At 39.6% G+C, this 7,874-nt stretch overlaps 1 non-coding gene across 1 annotated transcript; it reads left to right on the top strand.

The window, feature by feature from the left end:
* Nucleotides 1–6,804: 6,804 nt before the first annotated feature.
* LOC112997838 (small nucleolar RNA R71) lies at nucleotides 6,805–6,909 on the top strand. Its single transcript, XR_003262907.1, has one exon. It is a non-coding gene; the product is annotated as a small nucleolar RNA R71 (small nucleolar RNA).
* Nucleotides 6,910–7,874: the final 965 nt, after the last annotated feature.

Raw genomic sequence — 7,874 nt, 5'->3', positions numbered from 1 at the left:
GGCGGCGGGCCCGATGATATGCGGAGATACCTTACGGTTATCCGCACCCTTTTGTCATCCAGAGGCGGCGGGCCCGATGACAAGCAGAGACCAAGTTTGGTCATTCTGCACCCTTGTATCATCCAGAGGCGGCGGGCCCGATGATACGCGGAGATACCTTACGGTTATCCGCACCCTTTTGTCATCCAGAGGCGGCGGGCCCGATGACAAGCAGAGACCAAGTTTGGTCATTCTGCACCCTTGTATCATCCAGAGGCGGCGGGCCCGATGATACGCGGAAATACCCGAGTGGTTATCCGTATAAACATTCTTTTGCTATCTGTAAGACAGAACGCTTGATAGCATGCAGAGGCTGACATAGTCTTCTGCACCTTTTGTTCCTCCGGGAACAACAAGTCATTTACATGTGGAAATTTCATGGTCACCCGCGACTCTCGTCAACCGAGAGGAGCGAAATTAGTGTCATACACTAATTTTCGTCCGGGGACCTTTGCTTGATGACATGCGACCTTTCTTTGGTCCTTGTGAGGTGCTTGGCACCCATCATTAGGCAATTTGTGAAAATCCGGGAACGACAAGTCATGGTCACCCGCGACTCTCGTCAACCGAGAGGAGCGAAATTAGTGTCATACACTAATTTTTGTCCAGGGACCTTTGCTTGATGACATGCGACCTTTCTTTGGTCCTTGTGAGGTGCTTGGCACCCATCATTAGGCAGTTTGTGAAATTCCGGGAACGACAAGTCATGGTCACCCGCGACTCTCGTCAACCGAGAGGAGCGAAATTAGTGTCATACCCTAATTTTCGCCCGGGGACCTTTGCTTGATGACATGCGACCTTTCTTTGGTCCTTGTGAGGTGCTTGGCACCCATCATTAGGCAATTTGTGAAATTCCGGGAACAACAAGTCATTTGCATGTGGAGATTTTATGGTAACCCGCGACTCTCGTCAAATCGAGAGGAACGAAATTAGTGTCTTATCTTTACTTTCCTTTTATCTCCAATAAAAGACAAGTAAAGAGGGGCAACTGTCATACCCTAATTTCGTCCGGGGACCTTTGCTTGATGACATGCGACCTTTCTTTGGTCCTTGTGTGGTGCTTGGCACCCATCATTAGGCAATTTGTGAAATTCCAGGACATGCCGAAAAACCAAAAAAAATATATTGATGCACAATCCGTAAGTTTCCGTGACACACCGGAAATCAAATGGAAGCATCGTTGCATAATTAAGTGAGGTTCCGTAACATTCCGTAAGTCAAAAGGGGGATGATTATGTAATCCGCAAGGTTCCGTAACATTACGGAAAGAAAACAAGTATCGTTACGAGATTCGTAAGTTTCCGTAACTTTACGAAAAAAGAATCACCAAAAAAGGTAAGGGGGTGAACTTATCAAGATAGGGGTGTAAATAGAAATTCAAATCTAGGCCCTTCTAGAACATTTTGGAAGTTGGGTTGCTTAAGGAGGAAGCAACTGGGCGGCAAGCTCCTCCACGTTTTTGAAAAATGGTTTTCGGGGCTTCCGCGGCTTCCGTAATACTTCCGTAAAATTTCCGAAAACCTTGGGTAAGCATATTCCACTTAAAATTGGTGAAAGGGAAGAGAAAAAAGATGAAAATCAAATTCGAAAACAGTTCCGTAAGGCTTCCGTAACTTTTCCGTAAAATACGAAAATGGGGGTGAACTTAGTAATTCGGGTGCGCTTAGAAATCTTCTTCATTAAGTCTTTGGGCGGCAAGCACCTCCCTTTTTTTCTATAAATAGGGGAGGGGGGAGCTGTTTCAAAATGTTCAAGACCCCTTTGGCTATGCATTTCGGCTATTTTGGGCAAAAAACACGTTTTCGTGAAGAAAAATCAAGTCGAAGTACTTCCGTAACGCTTCCGTAAGCGATTCTGTGGAAATTCTTCATCGTTCTTCGTCGTTCTTCACCGTTCTTCATCCGTTCTTCGTTCGTTCTTCGTTCTTCAACGGGTAAGTTTTCGAATCCGAGACTTTCAATTCATTTCTTGTTTTGTCTACTTTCACTTTAATTTCGTTTACTTTCAGTTTTCTTTTCTTCCGTTTTTAACGTGCTTTAACCATTTATTTAAGCCGTTTTCTCGTCTAATAAATGATAAAATGAATTTCAACCGATCATTTGTGTTGTAATCTCGTTTAATCACTGTTAAAACGAAATCTAACCGATCGTTCACGCTATAACCTCGGTTAAACCAAAAAAAGTAAAATAATAATAAAATAATCAAAATATCTTGAAAAATAATAATAAAATAATCAAAATATCTTTGAATAAAATAATAAAAAAAATCAATCGGACGTTTTTCTTTGGAAGTTTCCTTGAATGAATTGATTAATAACCAAAGTGAAACTAAGACTAAAATCAACTCACAAATCAAGTTTTTTCCGAAAAATCACTAAAAACCGTTTTAAGGTCCAACGCCTTAAACGGTCCTCTTTGCTTTTATCGGTTAACATGGACCGTTCAAAAGCATAAAATCAACATGTGACTTTACCGCTTTTGCAAGAACTACGTAGGTCTGATTTGCTCATCGCAATTGAGGATACGTAGGAGCAAAAGCCCCGCTTTTGTCGACCACCCCAAGAGATCGTTAATGGTCCAAATGCCTTAACGTTTCTCTCCTTTCAAAAACAAGAGATCGTTAATGGTCCAACGCTTTAACGTTTCTCTCCTTTCAAAATCAAAAGACCGTTTAATGGTCCAACACCTTAAATGACCTTTTGTTCAAATAAAAAACATATTTTGCAAAAAAGACAAAAAACAAACTTAAACCAAACACTTTGTTCCGAAAGAACTACGTAGGTCTGATTTTCTCATCCCAATTGAGGAATACGTAGGAGCAAAGGGAAACACCCTTGTCGACCACAAAAAGAGAAAAAATATAAAAAGGGTATAAAGGATTTAAGGACATAAAAGGGAACGTAAAAATCAAAGTCATGTTTGCACATTCGATTAAAGGCTGTCGTCCCTTGTGACGGACGTGTGGGGTGCTAATACCTTCCCCGCGCGTAAATACAACTCCCGAACCTTTCACTTAAAAGTTCGTAGATCGCGTCTTTTCCGGTTTTTCCGACGTTTTCCTCAAATAAACGTTGGTGGCGACTCCGCGCGTATTCCTTTCGTGGAACACGCATCCCGCGAGTCACGCGTCGCCCTTCCGCCGAAGGGTAGGTTGCGACACCCTTATATATTTTTTATCTTTTTGCGGTCGACGAGGGTATTTCCCTTGCTCCTACGTATTCCTTAATTGTGATAAGGAAATCAGACCTACGTAGTTCTTTGTGAACAAAATGTTTGGTTAAGTTGTTTTTATCCTTTTTGCAAGATATGTTTTTGTTGAATGAAAGGTTATTTAAGGCGTTGGACCGTTAAACAAACTTTCGATTCTTTTGAAAAGAGAGAAGACATTAAGGCATTGGACCTTTTAATGAACTCTTTATTTTTTGAAAGAGGTAATAAAGTTTACATGTTGATTTTAGGCCTTTAGAAATCTACACTTAACCAATAAAAGAGGAGAAGACCATTTCAAGGCGTTGGACCTTTGAAAAATGGCTTTTCTAGGCGATGACAAAAGTTTGGTTTATGAATTGATTTTAACCTTAGTTTCACTTTGGTTATTAGTTGATTCGATCAAGAAAGAGAAATCCCAAAGAGAAACGTCCGATTGATTTTTTTTTTGTTTTATTTTACTAAAAGATATTTTTGATTATTATATTATTATTTTTACCTCTTTTTGGTTTCCAACGTGGTTACGGCATGACCGAACGGTCGGATTTCATTTTAAACGAAATTAACGGATATTACAATTCAAACGATCGGTGGAAATTTATTTTATTTTTTGATTACATGAGAAAATGACTTAAGCAAATGACTAAAGCACATCAAAAGGGGGTACGGAAAGTAAATGAAATGAAAATAAAAGCACGTAAAAACAAATGAGGACCACTAAGGGTACATAGAATGAATTGAAAAGTTCGGTTTTGAGAACTTTCCAGTTGAAGACCGAAGAACGATGAAGAACGAACGAAGAACGCCGAAGAACGGCTGAAAATCTTCGCGAAAATCCCCACGGAAACGTTACGGAAGCGCCTCGGCTCGGATTTTCTTCACGGAACCAATTTTTTTCACTAATTTCAAGTGATTCCTGGACTACCAGGAGGGCTGAACGAAATTCTTCTTCACTTCTCCCCCTATTTATAGGAAAATGGGGGAGATGCTTGCCACCCAGCTCGCCCAGGCGAGTAAGGTGGCTTCCTCCAGAAGAAACCGTCTTCTGGAGGAATCTTCTGGAGGGCCCAAGTGGGCCTTGTTGCTATTTGCCCCCCATTTTTACTAAATACACCCCCTTACCTTTTTTTTGGTGATTCTTTTTTTCATAAAGTTATAGAAACTTACGAATTTCGTAACGATACTTGTTTTCTTTTTGTAATGTTACGGAACCTTGCGGATTACATAATCATCCCCTTTTTGACTTATGGAATGTTACGGAACCTCACAAATTGTGCAACGATGCTTCCTTTTGAGTTCCGGCATGTCATAGAACTTTACGAATTGCCTAACGATGGGTGCCAAGTACCTCAAAATGGTCAAATGAAAGTTGCATGCCACCAAGCAAAGGTCCCTAGACAAAATTAGGGTATGACATCATACATTCACAACCTCAACCTTCTATGGTGCTTGGTTAATTTCAGTAAGGACATCATTTGTAGTTATTGGAGAAGAATCATCTTTCTCTTCAGATTCCTCTTGAACTCTTTTGCTTCTAGTCATAACAACTTTGGTATCCTCCCTCTTAGGATTTGGTTTAGGTTGTGAACGGAGATTGCATGGTTGTCTTTAGGAGAAGAGGGATTGTATGTTGGTAAGTTAAGACTCCACCAACTTCATTCTCTTATCATTCTGGGCCATATATTGAAGTGTGGTCTCTTAAAGAGTAGGTTGTTTCTCCTCCTTTCTAGGCCTCTGATTTTATATAGGTTGAGAACTATACATCCCTTGATTCTGCTTGAAGTTGTTGGGGTATTGATTATAAGAATTGTTCCTTCCCTCAACAACAACATATTCTCCTCGCCCATGCACAATCCTACATCTATCACAGGTTGGGAATTAAGTTGTAGTGATGGGGGGGACTTGGGCTTGAGCTCTCATAAGTGTCTCAATCTTTAGTGTCAAAACTTGCATCTATTTTTCCAATTCAGTTTAGGAATCATCTTTCTCCACCTGGGTGACGCCTTTCTTCATAATCCTTTTATCCATTGAATTGTTTTAGGGGTTAGAGCACATATCTTCAATGATCTTGATGGTGTCAACAGGATGCTTTAACATAAGGTTACCCCGATAATTAGCATTTAAACTTGCCCAGTTGTGTGAGGACACTCTGTTCGCTTCCGGCAAGTGCACCGGATCGCGCAAGTAGTATAAAATGGTAAGAATCGAGTATCGAACTCTCGAGGAACTTGTGTTACTTGGTAAAGCTATTTCAATAAACAAGTGTCTAGTGTGAAAAAAGATGTATTTATACGAACAGATGTGTAAACTAACTATTAAAAAGGGAAAATCACGCGAGAAATGATGCGTGAAGACAAGAAGGTGACACATTGGTCATCCTAGTAGGTGCCTGATGCTCAAAGGATATTCTCTATTTAACAATGCTTATGTGTTCTATGGTGTCTCCTGAAATGCTAAACCCCGATTCCTCATGATAATCTAGCCTAATCCTAATCAAGCATTGTCCGCAAATTCCTCTTGTTGGACTAAACTCAACCATGACCATATTAAGACAAACATACAACAATTAGGTTACCGTACCTCAATTCCTCGTGAAAATACGACAAACTAGCCCCGTCCTATCAAGTTCTAAGAATCAGGCCAGTTTAGTGATCAAGGTAAAGGCATGGTAGAATGAAGTTCTGATAGCATAGTGAACACACAAAACATCATTAAATAGATAAAAAGATATTTACATCAAGTACCTAGAAGGAAGGTCCAACAGAGGATTTAGCTTTCCATAACTGGGAAGCTTCCTTTACAACAAAGAAAAGAGAAAGATGAAAGATTACAGAAATACAAGTGGTAGGGATGTCTCCTCCACCTCTAGGACCTCTTAATCACTCATAAACTTAGCTCACGCTCTCAGGACGGCTTCCTTTTCCAGCTCTGGTCTCTGCAGATCTTCACATAGCAAAATCTCTCAAACTCTTTGGAATTTGGATCTCTCTCTAGAACTGAAGACATGCAAGAGCTCCTCATGAAAAATGGCCAAACTCCCACTCTAAATTTCAGACTTAAATAGGTGGCTTTGTTCGTGCTCGTGCGCTTAGTGCAACTCTGATTCGCTCAACGCACATTAGTGAATATCGGCTTAGCGCGTGCTTTTCTCGCTCAGCGAATGGATTGAAGCGATGCGCTTAGCGGGATGACCCTTCGCTTAGCAAACATGCACAGCTCATCCTTCTTCTAGATTTTTCCTCGCGCTCAGCCAAGGAAGGTTGCGCTCAGCGGATGGCTCGCTAAGCCAGCAGATTGGCTTAGCGAGAAGGTGAAAAACAACACTTCACAAACTTGCCTAATTAACCTGAAATTGAGAGAAAATGATTATTAAACACACAAAATAGAATTACTAAGTATTTATTACCTATCTTTAACTAAAAGAACTTATAACACTACAAAATAATCATAAATTGGAGGAGTTTGATACAATTTACACAAGTTTTAAACACAAAAGTTAGTCGTATTCACCGACTAACACACTCCACCATAGAAAATGTGAACTGGCCTTTGTTGGGAGAAGCCATGATGTGGACAACTTCTGATCATCTCCTGTAATCTCTCCCAGGCTTCAGGTATACTTTCTTGCTCTCTTTGCATGAAATTCCCAATGTCCTTTATGTATTGGTTTGTCTTCATAGGAGAGAAATACTTCCTTAAGAAGGTACTGGTGGCATTAGTTCCATGTAGTGATGTTGTTCTTAGGTACTAGCACAACCAGTCTCATGCCTTACCATTAAGAAAGAAGGGAAAGTTATAAAGTCTAATGTATGTTGTTCATACCCTGTTTTGTCTCACCGTATTAGTAAACTTAATGAACTTCCTCAGGTTCTCCAACATTTGTAGGAACCCATACTTGAAGTCAAAAATGGGTCCATCTAGAAGCTTTGGCAATAGGATGGTATTGGGGTCTCCTAAGGTAGGGGTGAGGTAGTCCATCAGTGTCTTGTTAGATCAAAGCTTCAATCCCTTAGTTTTAAGTTTTAGTTTGATAATTTTGCAATGCCTAACATGTTTAATAGATGAGGCATTTGTATTAAGTGTTTAGACTAGGCATGTGTGTGATATAGTCTTAGTCTTTCTCATGCTTAGTGATTGATCAAACATAAAGTGAATGAAGTATTCTTATTCTTTAAGTTTCTTAAGAACTTACTTCTACTTGAAATTTGGCTAGCAGCACCGAATAAATTGATTGCCTCGTTTAGTAATTGAATGCCCAAGCTAGTTTCAAAAGAAGAAAGGATCTGCAACTCAGAAAAATCGATTACCCCATTTGATAATCAATTACCCAGCTCCTGGAAACAAAGAGAAGCTCTATGAGTGATTTTATCATCGATTACTACACATGATAATTGATTATCCAGTTGACACAGAAGGAACATAAATTCTCATACTGAAATGAATTAATTGATTACCCTTTTGATAATCGATTAACCAATTTCTAGAAATGCAAAACAAAGGGGATTTTGACGTATTAATCGATTACTTAGTTTTATAATTGATTAGATCTATTTTAATTGTCAAAATTTATAAATACCCTTATGTGTTTTCTTTAAAAGAGACTCCTGATTTGTTCAATTTGGAGAAAAA

Source organism: Glycine max, chromosome 1 (assembly GCF_000004515.6).
Source record: "Glycine max cultivar Williams 82 chromosome 1, Glycine_max_v4.0, whole genome shotgun sequence".
Classification (NCBI taxonomy): Eukaryota; Viridiplantae; Streptophyta; class Magnoliopsida; order Fabales; family Fabaceae; genus Glycine; species Glycine max.
This window is presented reverse-complemented; position numbering and strand designations above follow the sequence as displayed.